This window comes from Phlebotomus papatasi, chromosome 2 (assembly GCF_024763615.1).
Source record: "Phlebotomus papatasi isolate M1 chromosome 2, Ppap_2.1, whole genome shotgun sequence".
In the NCBI taxonomy this organism is placed as follows: domain Eukaryota; kingdom Metazoa; phylum Arthropoda; class Insecta; order Diptera; family Psychodidae; genus Phlebotomus; species Phlebotomus papatasi.
Genome location: NC_077223.1, coordinates 37,633,297 through 37,647,362, shown reverse-complemented (window position 1 = coordinate 37,647,362; position 14,066 = coordinate 37,633,297). Strand labels below are relative to the sequence as shown.

At 30.9% G+C, this 14,066-nt stretch overlaps 1 protein-coding gene and 1 long non-coding RNA gene across 2 annotated transcripts in view; both read left to right on the top strand.

Moving 5' to 3' along the window:
- LOC129804117 (uncharacterized) overlaps positions 1-14,066 on the top strand; it is a 62,674-nt gene that overhangs the window by 12,194 nt on the left and 36,414 nt on the right. The gene's annotated exons all lie outside the window — the stretch shown is intronic.
- LOC129804155 (uncharacterized) lies at positions 12,826-14,052 on the top strand. Its single transcript, XR_008751941.1, has 4 exons — positions 12,826-12,887; positions 13,077-13,216; positions 13,478-13,629; positions 13,989-14,052. It is a non-coding gene; the product is annotated as an uncharacterized LOC129804155 (long non-coding RNA).

Sequence of the window (14,066 nt, the reverse complement as noted above, 5' to 3'; positions counted from 1 at the left end):
TGCAGCTGCAAACCTACAAATTTCTTGAGTTATTTCACGTTGCTTTTACACTTAAAAGATAAATAATTTAGTTCTATACAGTGGAGCCTCGCTATAGGCCATATTTGGTTCTAGATTTGACACTTGGGTCGCACTATAGTCCATGTCATTTTTTAAAATTATCAACGACTTTTAGTATTGAAGTTACTCGACGGCTTCCACTTTCTTTGCGATTGTGGTACTTGTCCTCGCTCTCTTCATTATGGATCACAATTATCACAACTACTCAATTAAGTTTGCCAAAAATATTAAAATAATTATGACAACATTGCATGTCGCGTACTAAAAAACATAACCTAACTTAAAATCAGTGTTTTGAAATCAACGGTCGATAAATTGTGGTCTATAGAGCGATGGCCTATAGCGGGGTTCTACTGTATGACGTTATGTAGACATCGTAAAATCGGAAAATTCTCTAAATGTCAATAAAATCTCCACGGTGCGATATCGTCAATATCATTCATTAGAATTTACAAAGAATAAATACAATAAGACAAATTTAAAATCAAACGAATTAATAGAATATAAAATAAAATGAATATTTTTCAGATAATATATTTATCAAAGAAATGGTAGGGTGAAAGTAACACTTATTGACACCCTACTCTGTACCATTTGGAATACGAAATTTGAACACTTATTCTTAAGGAAAAACATAGATTAATGAAAAAGCGACATATTACTTACATTTTATTAGATACATTAAAAAAAATTCAACATTTTGACAAAAGTGTCACTAGGGGTTCCCTGTCGAAGAGGTGTTCATTCCACCCTAATAACGCTTTCTTCGAAAAAAAAAATAACAAGAAATAAAAAAAATATAGTTTGATAAAATAAATGGTGCTGCCTATTTCTATTTGCCAATTTAAATGTAATTTTCTCGCATGAAATTTTATGCTGTGCCACCCGTAAGTAAGATCTTCTATTGAAATTAACGTCACTTAAATGTGAGTAATGGTGAAAATTGAAAAATTAACGATAAACGTGGAGACATGGTTAGGGGAGGTCTGACAGTTTAATTATAACAAAGATTCCATCTGAGTCTGGTGAGAATACCACACGCATTGCATAAAAGAAATCTTATAGTGCATATGAGACATTATGTAACCGGATAGGAAGTCGCGTGAGTGGTCTCGGCGACAGTTTGCAGAGAGTGGAAGTTCCGTTTTAGGCCTTGCAATCCGACACTCCTTGCCGGGCGTCTAAGCTAAAAACGGAGTATCAAGACTTATTTACTTCTGAATGCAACTCTCAGCATCATATAAGATACCCATCCAATATGGAGTTTACTGACTCTTGAATGGGGAAGACACCAAGTTTGTTGTGAATGGGTATAAGGTGCGAGAAGTGTCAGAAAAGGCCACGAAACGGTTTTTATTTAATGTAACAGAAGCATAAATTCCACTTTGTACTTTCTTGTTTGTCCCCCATTGTAAGTGGCCTCTCCATCGTGACTCTCATATTGCCATCAATTTATTGGAATTTCTTCTAGTGTGTCTTCATCATCTAGTTTCAAAAAATTTTCGAAATGGTAACACAATGCTAACTACTTTCATCAATATTTAAATAGGTAAGATGGTAGATGGTTATTTACACACTTCTTCCATACATTTTTTTTTCTATTTGTGTGAGAATAAATAACTCTCGAAGCGCATCACTTACCTTTGTTCCATCATGCACGAGATTTTTCCTCACCTTTTCCTCTTACTCTGTACACAAAATTTCGGAAAATTATTTTATGAACTCTAACAAGATTAATTAGCATAATGTCGACAGTCAATAGGCCGCCCCATATTGATGCGTCTCGACGGTTGATTTTTAGCAACATGGTCAGCACGCGATGACATCATTTTCTAGAGTGTAATAAAAATTGTAAAAGCAACTAAATTGACGCCACCCCGTCCAGACGACGACGACAGAATTGCAGCAATTGGCGCGACACAATCGCGAATTGTATGTATTTTATTTGTATGCCGCATGTTAAGTTGGACTCTGCAACAGCCACAGCAAATAGAGTGCCATCGTCAGGGACGTATTTATCAATTTGCGGCGCCAATTGACTCATATGCAATGTAATCTTATCTCTTTACCATTTGGCTCTTTATTGATATGTTTTTGCCTTCAACAAGATCGCTCCTAACTAATATTACAGTTTTTGGATTGGGAATCTGAGTTCATGCCTGGTTACACTTTACACACAAGTGACTAAAACTCTTTAAAATAAATTTATAGCTGCATGATGTTAGGCAATATTATTGGAATTATATTCGACAATGCTCTGTCATAAGTTTACTATAAAGTATTCTTGAATATTTTACACATTCAATGGTTATAAAGTCTGAAATAATATTGACTTCTTACCTATATCAAAAATCCCAAAGACAGTTTTATTAATTAAAAATATTTACAATACACTACTTCGTCTTATCTGACTTTAAATGTGGCTTTTATAATCATTAGACTTGCCTTAAAGAATTTATCTTACAAATTTCAACACTATGAGTAATAAATAATGCATTTTAGTACAGAACTGTTATGTTTTATTACACAATAAAATACATTGGGTATGTCATTCGTATTTAATGAATTCTGCAATTTACTCAGGTAGGAATTTACTGCCTCTGCGACTTATTGCATTCAAATAAGAATAATTAAAAGAAAATGCTAGCACTATACCGTAACGAAATATTTTTAGCACATGGCTGTTTTGGAGGTTCTGACATTTAAATATATTTACTGTTTTTATTTCAATATTTCTATAGCTAATAAATAAAATATTTATTTTTCTTATACCCTTTCCAGTACTCCATATTTCACGATCTGTACTAAAACCATTTTAGTACGCGGCATTGTTATTCACGGCAAATCGTGTATAGATATTAAAAAAGAAACTCCTAACACATGAGAGCGAGTGCAATCAGGAGAGACAAAAATGTTTCTACTTCACGACACTAAGCGAAAATTTATTGCATTTATGTAGTACTAAAGCTCAAGTACTAAAACTGAAATTAATGACAGATTTACTTTTTGATACCAGATCGATGACACATGTATCATATTCAAAAATGAAAAGCAAAAAACTCAAGAATACAGTTCAAAATTTTCCATTTGAATCAGTGTTTGATTAGTACAGCACGTACACTCTCAGAGTGATATTTGGCTGATTGGGACCGAAAATGACAAGTAAAACCTTATGAGAGAAGTGATTTTTTGACTTTCTCGTGTTTTTTACAGCTGTCACCAGAATATCTGATAACCAATTATCGTAGAGGTTTTTGTACTAAAATTACGATGACAAATTTAGTAAAAATATGAAACTGTCCAAATTAGCATAATCATTTGCCTTTCTTACAAGTTTCCATATAATTTGATGCAATTTCGTAATTTTAACAATGTCGTTTAGTACAGACATGTTCTAAATATTCAGCTTTACTCTCAATTTTTGTACCTACCTGATATTTCCATTATATCTCAATACAAAATAAATTACAGTGCAATATCCTAATTAAAAAAACTGATTAGTCAAGCCTATATAAATTCTTTTGACTGTCATAATATGAAATCCAATCTCAGCGTGACTTGCAATATGATTAAACGGATTAAAAATGATATTAATAGTATCTTCCCAGATATGGTTGTGTCTCAATTCACAAGGTATTTATTATTGTTTGTTCTTAATTAGCTTCTTGCATTGGCGTTCCATGTTTCGATTTCCCTATATTTTTCTCTTTATTTATATTTAATCTTCATTTCTGTTTTATTAGACTTCTCCTTTAACAAATTCTTATCGAAATCGATCAATAATGAAACAACGATTATGTGACTACTTTAAGTAATCTTGTAGCATCTCATGAATTGATTATGAATCAAAGAGTTTTAAAAGAAAGACCGAAACGAAGCGTCTGGGAAATATTGTTGATTAAATGAAGCTTTGTATTCACAATAAGAATTTATAAAAAAAAAACTGCTTTGGAGGCGCCCTACCTCTAATAAAGAAAACTTTCCGTATAAATTTGTACGGTGTTATATTATTGAGTACTTTTAATAATTTTATCCATTGCGATGAGGAGTCGGGAATAGTATAAAACTCTTCTGATACACTTTCTATATTTACAAATTCTTTAGTCTATGTGGTTTTCTTTGTAAAAGTGGCGCCTGTTTGATGACTCAAAGGCAATTCCCAATTCAAGCAACGAACGGCACTCATAGAGTGACAGATTTAGAATCGAAAATGAGCGATAAATGTTAAAATTTTAAATTTATCTCTTCACCAATTCTATTATGCCGCTCCCCATTGATCAAAAATAATTTGGTTTGCGAGAGATGAAAGTAAATATTACAAAGAAAGAGAATGAACATGATTTGGCATATATGAAATGTTATAAAAAAAAAATCTATGTTTCACATTATGTGAAAAAGTGACGTGAGTTAAAGATATAATTTCCTTCCTGACATATTTTTCTTAATTAACATCTCGGAAAAATTATCATTATTAAATCAACAAGTTATCACTGTTCTCTTTGAAAATGTATTTATGATTATTGGTTATTTCCTTTTTAAAGATTCCATGCCTCCGAGGCATTGACAGAAGAACTGAGCCACAGCATACACTATAATGTTTTTCTTTCTAAAATTAAATATAATATATTACTTTTTACAATTATCTGTTAGTTGCTTTATTCATAAAATATGTATCTCTGAACCGCTTTGTTTCAGTTCTGGGTTTAAAGTAATAAAAAAAGAAAATTGGACTTTAAAACATGAAATTTTAATCTTTAAGAGCCCTATAAAACTTTCGATTTTAGATTATATCACTGAGAGAAATCTGAAAAAGTTAAAATAACATTCCGGAAATGTTAATTTTACCCTGCATTATTTATCCGAAAACAGTGTAAATATTATGCTTTTTAGGTGTATTAAGGGTTAAGGTTACCCTTTTTCATTTTAATTTTACACTTAAAAAGGTGTAAAATTAACATTAAAAAATGTTGATATATTTTTACACCTAAAAAGTGTTAAAGTTATGAGGAAAAAAAGTTAACACACCCTCTTTTTTTTCTCAGTGATTGAGAGAATAGCAATCATAATGTTGTTTATACTACACACAACCGTTAAAATGGCTAAAGGCCAAACGGTTAGTGATAGCGACTTAGGTTTGACGTAGATGGGCCCATAAACTGATCGTTACTAAAACCCCTAAAACCATATCCCGAACCTAAAAAAAATTTCATATTTAGGATACGTTTTAGAGATTGTCTAAAAGATTGGATTCAAGTAATCAAGTAATCAAGTGGATTCAAGTAAGATTGGTAAAACAAGTTTGGATTCATATATAAACAGTGATGCAATTCTGACGCCGTCACATTGCTATCCCGCCAAAATTTTCTCGATTTTGCGAAATAGAAATACACATCATACGCAGAGTCTTCACTCTGTATGAGTGGACACGGATAAAGAGTGTGGCGTTCTCAGCGGGATGGCATGTGTAGTAGTGCATAAAAAGCGGAATAATTGCTGTTATTATGAATATCCCGCGAATTTTATCTCGCGAGCTCCTGGAGGTCGCGAATTGGAAAAATAAATGCATTTTATGTGAAAATTTCGCGGTTTAGTGCACAAAAAATATTTGTTAAAATTGTTTTATATTTAATTTATACTATGATTTATAATTATAAATAACACTGTCCACGATGAAAAATTGAAATGATTATCGATGAACACTTTGGGGTTTCTTGGTGCCTCCTGAACATATCTCACGAAGGTACTCATTTGTGTAATATGGTTATATGATTCGGACGTCAAAATTCTAAGATATTTTAATGTGAAAATTCTCAAGAAATGGGTAGAATTATTTTTATTAAGTTCATGTTACCTCAATAATGGTACTTAATAGGATGTTGGTGTACAGAAACGGTTCGTGGAAGACAATTCAAAGAAGACTGCCCTAGAACCAACCACTTTCTTATATTTTAATTTTTAATTTCTTATACTTATGGGACACCTGTGTTCAAAAACCATTTCGATATCGAATTTTCAAATATGAATGTTTATAATCACTTTGGACGGCCTATTTTCAATCGATTTGCTTAAATTAGGATTTTTTTCGCGTATATTACTTTTTAATTTGTTCGTATGCTTGTTACTCATGCTAAGATATTTTAAAACCTACTTTCTTAAGCAGTGTCTTATTTTTGAATGGTTTATTTTTTAATTTATCAATTAATTTAATCGGTAGTAATGCGGTATGTACCCAAAAAGCATGCGAAAAGATGATACACGGATAGCTCTTTTCCGTGAGTTCGAGCACTCCGCAAAGCCGGGACGATTTGCCATGTCTTTTTCTATAATTTTCTTCATTTTCCTCATGAATACCTGAATACCATTCGAATCCACGAAAAGGATTGCGCAGGATTACTTATTTTCTTTACGAAAAAAGAGCAAAGTCACTGAAGATCATAAATACTAAAAAGTTAAGGTGTTCAAAGAAATTCTAATCAAATAATTTAGGAATATATAACACGGTGATGATATCTGTACAATCTTCTCTTTTATTCTCTCATACAACCTGCATCATTTCTTATATAAGACAGTACAAAGGTCATCACTGTGAATATATTTTTACATCCATTTCCTTGACCGAAAACGTGCTTCAAATAATTTAGGATCATATTCATATTTTAAGACGTTTTTTTTTTGTTCATATTTTACCATATTGTTAACAGTGTCCTTCTTGATCCTATAATATTCAGTGATCCTAGCTTTTTCTTCAAGAAAATATTCACGTGAAGGACACAAGTTGTCCCATACAGCTTTATTCGTAAGTTTGAAATATATTCAAGGATTTATAGGGAAAATCGAGGAAAACATAGGAAAATTAAGTGATAAGGAAATTGTTTGTTCTAGGGAATTTTTCCTTGAATTCACCTTTGCAAATCATTCCTAGATTCTGGACACCAATGTCCTGCAATGAATAGTTATTAATATAATAATATGAGTTTAAACAAACAAGTCAATTCATTTCTTGAGAATTTTCACCTGAACATATCTCAGAAATTTAAAGTGGTACTCCTCCATAAATGTCTTTGAAGAATATATGTTCATGAAACACCAAAAGGACCACAGAAGTAATCATCTACTTCCGTCTCACGAGAAAGGATTTAATTTTATTGCATTGTGTTTTAGAAAAAAAACACTTTAGGTGTTACAGTAATAACGAGATTGTTAAATAAACACCCAAAGCATTAATAAATTCATATGGAAAAATCATTTAAAAAAAATATTTTGTTGCCTTGGATCAAACTTGTAACAAAGAAATTAAAATTTGAGTGATTTGATAAAATTGTGCATCTAACGGAAATGATTTTGAAAATATCCCGCAAATAAAGAGTGAATGAGAGAGTGCGAGCGAGAGCAATGGCATGATTGAGAAATGACAGACTCATTGAACAAGCGTTGAATTTTACGGATTTTTCTCTAGTTTTTCGCGAATTTAATGTTTTAGTAAATCAAATCACAACAATTTTCATCTTGTGAAAGGTGTTTCTGTGTTTAAATGTGAATAATTTGCTCAAAAATGCACAAAATATGAGCTGAAGTGGCTTCACACACACAACCACCATTCCGAAAAATCTGGATAAATTTCGTGACGGACATCGGAATTGGGGGGCAGGTCTTTGATTCCTGGATAAGTTTGAAAAAATTGGAAAATTTCATGAACCGTTTGCAAATCGCAATTAAATTATTCGTATCATGTTACCAAACTACATTATTTATTAAAATAAATATTGTGAAACAAGATTTCGCTTTTCCGCAATTTGAGTAGCACTTTTAGCATCTGGATCTGAGTGTTTTGTTAGATAAAAGCAAGTAAAACTTTTTAGGTGTGGTTTATGATGTAGAAGAAAGTTTAAAATACTTAAATTTAACACAATTTTCGATTTTAAAATGTTTATGTTTCCGTTTTTATTTCTAAAGTGCCACTATACCCTTAATTTCACGTTGTTTTCATAGTCAAATTTAAATAATTTTATTTTATACAACTCTATCTTGAGTCCAAAGTTTTTGGCACAAAACCGAATTCTGAAGGTGTACAAAATTCTTTATCTAATTCTGCAATAATCGAAAAATAAAAAATCTGAAAATGCCACTTTAATCAATGAAGTGCTACATTTAATAATATATTTAAATATTTTTCACTCTTACTTCTATTTAGTTTTGCTATAGAATGATGATAGGGTATAAAAAAACATTTATGGTTTAAGAATATAAAGAATATTTACACATAGAAGTAGTCTAAGCCTCATAAAACTTTTTAGAAACTTTTTCATACAGTGATAAAAATAATTATCACATTAGTAGTGTATAGCACTTCCCAATGTTTCCATGTACAAATATACTAAATAATTTTCCAAGTTATTCCCGTGATGAAGATACAGTAAAAACGAAGAATTATTTTAATGAGTAAAAAAGACTTTTGTAAGCCCATAAGAGATAATTATCGAAAAGCTTCGTGCTCTGTAATCTGCATTTATGCCGCGTTGTTCATCTTTTTATGTTCCTTCCCTCTGCCTCTTTTTGCCTTTTCTGTTTGCTCCCTCTTTCTTTCTCCATAGTCTCTTCTCCATTCCCCTTGTAAACCATCATCATTATATTCATTAAAAACAACAACATTACAATTCTTCGCAATGTCTTTCTCCACTTGTGGATTTTTCCTTGCTTCACTTGTTTCTCAAGTGAATTTCTTCAACAAAATGTTAGTCGATTCTTTGCTTTTTTTTTGTGAAGTCACAACCTCATGCGACAAGTCATTCTTTTATATAAAAACCCATTGCAGTTGTAATTGTGACGCATGTTACAATCCTTACTCGATGTATATACCACCTAAGGTTTACAAAATGATACATAACAAATTATATATAATTGTGTGTATGTGTGTAAGCATATATATAAAATAGTTGCACATGAATAGCACAGAGGAAAGCAATTACAAGGTGAAGTTTGTCGCCAGATACTTACATTCTTAAGGGGTAAACCCAAGCAATGATTTACGCGGTAGAGGGTAGAGCGCTCGTACTGTGCTGCTAGCGTTCCAAGTTTGAATTCCCTTAAATTACGCAGAGAACATTCAGCATTAACCCTTTAAGGACGATTGGGTCACCGGTGACCCAAAAATGAAATGTTTCTTACGATCTTCTAAAGTTATGCTTTTCTCCAAAAAGTTAGAAAAAGTGATTTTTCTGACCTCTGATTTTTTACCATCTCGTCCTGAAAGGGTTAATAGTATTAAAATCAAGTGAAATGCAGAGCACTTCACAGGACTTGGAACTTACAACTCCATCCTTGAATAAATAAAAAATAACATTGCTTGTTAATAATAAACGAAAAGTGATCCGGTCCATAACCGATTGTAATCAATTCAGGCTTGTCAGGAATTTCAGGACCTTTTCAATGAACCCAAACATGTTACCATTAACTTGAAAAATGCTCTCCAGAGCTTTTTCAACCTTTGACCTTGAAAAACTGTTATTAGGAATAATTATTAGGAATGATTCAACGGTATTTTTGTTTATGGCCGAAATGTCCGTCTGGTTAATCTCTGAAACATATCCTAAAATTAAATAAAAATGCACAAAACGTTTTCGAGCAATCCCAATAAAACATGGTTTTAGAGAAGAAGGCCCTTGATGAAGGAAACTGAGGGACATATTGATGTTTCCAGGGTCGACTTATAGGGGGTCCCTAGAAACTCAAAAGTCTCTATCACTAATCATTAAGCCTCTAGGCGTGGGAACGATGGGATAGACAGGCGGACGGATGGACAAACAGCGTGACATCATTTCTCAGAGATCATCTAAAACGTGAAGATTATGTTAAGAAAAGTGGTCACCGTGGGATGGAAAGTGGAAATTTTCGAGGGTGAAAAAATCGTGGGACTATAGAATAAAGTAGGGCGACTTTGAAATGGGACAGCTTTGACACTTGAGAGAAATACGAAAAAGTTAAAATAGCATTCCGGTAATTTTAATTTTACCCTGCAGTATTGATCCAAAATCGATGTAAATATTACCCTTTTTAGGTGTATTAGGGGTTAAAGTTACCCTTTTTCATGTTAATTTTACCCTTAAAAAGGTGTAAAATTAACATTAAAAAATTTTGATATATTTTTACACCTAAAAAGTGTTAAAGTTCTGAGGAAAAAAAGTTAATCGCACCCTCTTTTTTCTCAGTGTAGAGTTGAGCCTTATCGTAATGTAATTTAGATTCGCTGTTGATTTGCTGCGCTAAATTATATCATACTCATAATAATATCCAGCTTCCTTTAAAAATAGAAGAAAATGCCCAATTTCAAAGCTGCCCCACTTCAAAGGTGTCCCACTTGCCCCTATACAGTTCTCTCTGTAGAGTTGGAACAGAAAAAATATAACTTTAGACTCATAGAAGAACTAAAACGTTTTTAGCAAATCCTTGAAATCATTAATATTAAAAATATTGTAAAACCTCCATAACCTTATGAATGACTTAAAAGTACTGTGCCCTGCAAAATGAAGAAAGACCTGAAGTAGTTAAAAGAAGAAACAAGTATTTTTCGTTTTCATGAAATTGTTGTACAAGACGTTTTTCTTGGACTTGTTAGGCTTGTTTCAATTTAAATTTATTGCCATGTATTAGTATTAAAATTAATATATGTAGTCTAGAGTAAAATATCAACTCAGAGACGAATTTAATGGCGTTGCAAGAGGGAGAGAAAGAGAGAAAAGGCATTTCATTAAAAAATATATGAAATTTATTATACAAGTTCAACGCTGCAGGTTACTTTTTGTCTTCTCGTCAGCATTAACAAAAATATTTTATTTGCTCAACCTATAACTGAACAGAAAAAAAAGAAATAAAAATAAAAAGAATTCCAGATGAAGGCATAAATGGAAGAGTCCCTCATTATAGGAGGTATTTCACAAATATATTTAAATACCGTCATTCATTCTTCATATATATGTAAACGTACACCGAGAAAAATGGAATTTATTTAAATAGAATATTTTGCATTTAATGTTAAAAATTCTGGGTAAATATTCGAATCAATTGACTTTTCTTTCAATACAAACGAAATAGTTTTGATTTTGAAAGTAATCACAATAATTTCAAATATTTTTGCATTCATACGGAGAATAAATAATTTTTCTTTTAGCGCGAATGTTTAAATATTTGAAATAAATACCTCAGCTTTTGAATCAAAGATAATATATGGTAAAAATAACAATTATACATTGAAAATGAAAAACTACACATTTATATTAAATGTGCAACGTTGTGTTGTCAAAAATAAAATTTTACTTTTGATTTAAAAGTACTGTTTTATGAAATCAAATGCAACAAGCATTTATTTAATGGGTAAAATTTAATATTGACATTTTTGTATACATCTTAATATTATCTGTATTTATTTCAAATGAAAAAGACTTTTTAAACAATTGTTTCAAAATTTTATTTCAAATGATTTTTTTCTATCTAAACATTAAATGACCAGGTATTAAATTGAATTGCGAGAAACTTTTCTGTATAAAATATGCATTTCATTTAAATGTAAAAATGAAATAACTTTGAGTAAATATTTGATAGAATGGTTTTTGTCGTTAAATATAAATAACAGTGGTTTTAACATTTACTGCAGTCGTCATAATTTGAAAAATTATTCATTAAAATTAGGGTGAAAATTAAATTCCTTTCATCATAAATGTCAATACGTTTTAAGTGAATAACTACTTATTCTAATCGAATACAATATGTAAAAATAATTTCATTTTATTATTTAAACTTAAACTTTAGCCAAATGAAACAACATGTCATTTGCAACTAATTTCACATTTTCGTAAAAACCCTCTTTTTTGTTTTCTCAATAGTTTGGTCTCTATGGCATCGATCACGCTCAAATTTCAGTATGTTATAACTGGGCCTTAGAGCTTCGACTAAAAAAAAACGCAAGACGTCCCGGGCTAGAGTCAAATTATTTTTCTTTAAATGGTTATAGCTCCGTTTCTAACTGTCATAATTTGATCAATGAGGGCGTTTTGGTAAACTTTCGTGAAATGCCGATCTCCTTTTAACATCATAAGTTCGTAAAACTATAGCTAGGGGTGCTATAATTAAAAAGAAAACTTTCCAATTTTCTAAGTTAATTAGCTCCGGCTCTATAGCACGGATCGGGCTGAAATTTTGGTAGAGGGAGCAGATTGAGCTAAAAATTCTTCATGAATCTCTCTTAAACATGCCTAAGGAACTTACTTATGTTATAAAGAATAAGGTATATACCAATTATTAAAGCATTCTTATTGATTAGGTTTTTTAAATTTTCATTTTAAAAAAAATGAATGAATTTTGCTCTAAATCATCCAAAAATTTAATATTGGGCTGGCGTACACGCACGAACGCAAATGCACGAGGGTCAGTGTATTGTGTTCTTCAAATGCCGTGATTTGCATAAAATAAATAATATTAGTTTCTATATGCATTGATTATAACAATTAATAATTTGAATGAAATTTATATTTATTTAGAATGAAAAACCAATCAAATCTAATACTATTTTTTGAATCAATAGCATAAGTATTTGAAAAAAAGGAAACTACATTCAGATCTATGACTGATTCCATCAGTACGGAAAACATTAAAACGAGTCAGTCTTGAAGAAGCCGCTGAGTTGAAAAGTTGTCACACAAATTATTTCCAATCTATTTGAAAATGAAAAAAAAACTAAAAAATGGTTACAGTGGATAAGTAAACTTATAAAGCTGCAAAAATCATCAAGTGATCGACAAAGAAATTTGATAAAGTGTTGGAAATCGTTAGATTGGGTAAGTAAAAAAATGTTTGCCAGAAAAGTATAAACCATATTCGGTAAATTAAATTAAATTTATTTCTTCTTTTAAGCTAAAATGGAATGTCAAACTTTTTATTATTTTATTTAAATTTAAAATTCGTCGTAAGAATTTTTTATTATTTAATACTTTACTAACGATTTGTAATTTTCAATATTTTTCAAGTTCAATCGATCATCCTGATTGCAAGTCATTGTTGATTGGAAACGTCCGTGAGCAGAAGCTGGAAAATTATCACCATATCTGTTTTATCGAACTACTTTTCTTCAAAAATTCCATCTAGGAGAGACCTAAATAGTATCAAGGTAAGAAAATTGATTTTTTTTGTAATGCAATAAGAATTACATAATCTGTGAAAGTTAGCATTGATCTTTACAAAGAAATATTGGACCTCGCATAATTTTTTTATTATAAAAATGTTAATTATATCAACTTATTTATGTTGAATATGTATTTTCAATTATCGCTTTGGAAAATATCATACTGGAAAAGTTTTTAATTTCATTTTTATTTTTATTCTTTCTTTTATCAATCGTGGTAACCGTTGAACCGTTCACTGGGAAAAGGACAATCATTGTCTTTTCCATGGAATTGGAAAAGTGATTCGCAGATAGCAGCAGAACTCAGAGCAAACAGTAAAGGACGTAAATCTGCAAAACACAACTTAGAAAAGTGAGCGCTGTAATAAAAGTAGACGAGGAGCACTACCACTGATCAAGTAAGTTACATTGAATTATTAAAAATTATTAACCGCCATTGGTGAAAAATAAATACTGTAGCCCTACAATTATTACCTGGAATTATAATTATCACCAGAATAAAAAACGAAATTCTACTAAAGTTTTGAGAAAACAAGATTCTATAATCAAAATTAAATTTTTTATGATTAACATAAAAGGACATCATATTATACGTATAAGTTTTTTCGAGACTTATTGTTGGGTTCTTTTAAAGATTATGGGATAGGACTATAATTACTTCCACCACTCTATTTTCAATAGCTATTTCCGCTATTTCAATAGATACCATATAGATTCAGATTTTTAATTCAATTTAATTTTATTTTCTGTCTTTCAGATTTCATTATGTCATCGTTTATCTTTACGGGGCAAAAGACAATCAGTCTTTTGAAGTATCTTACTTCTTCTGAAACTG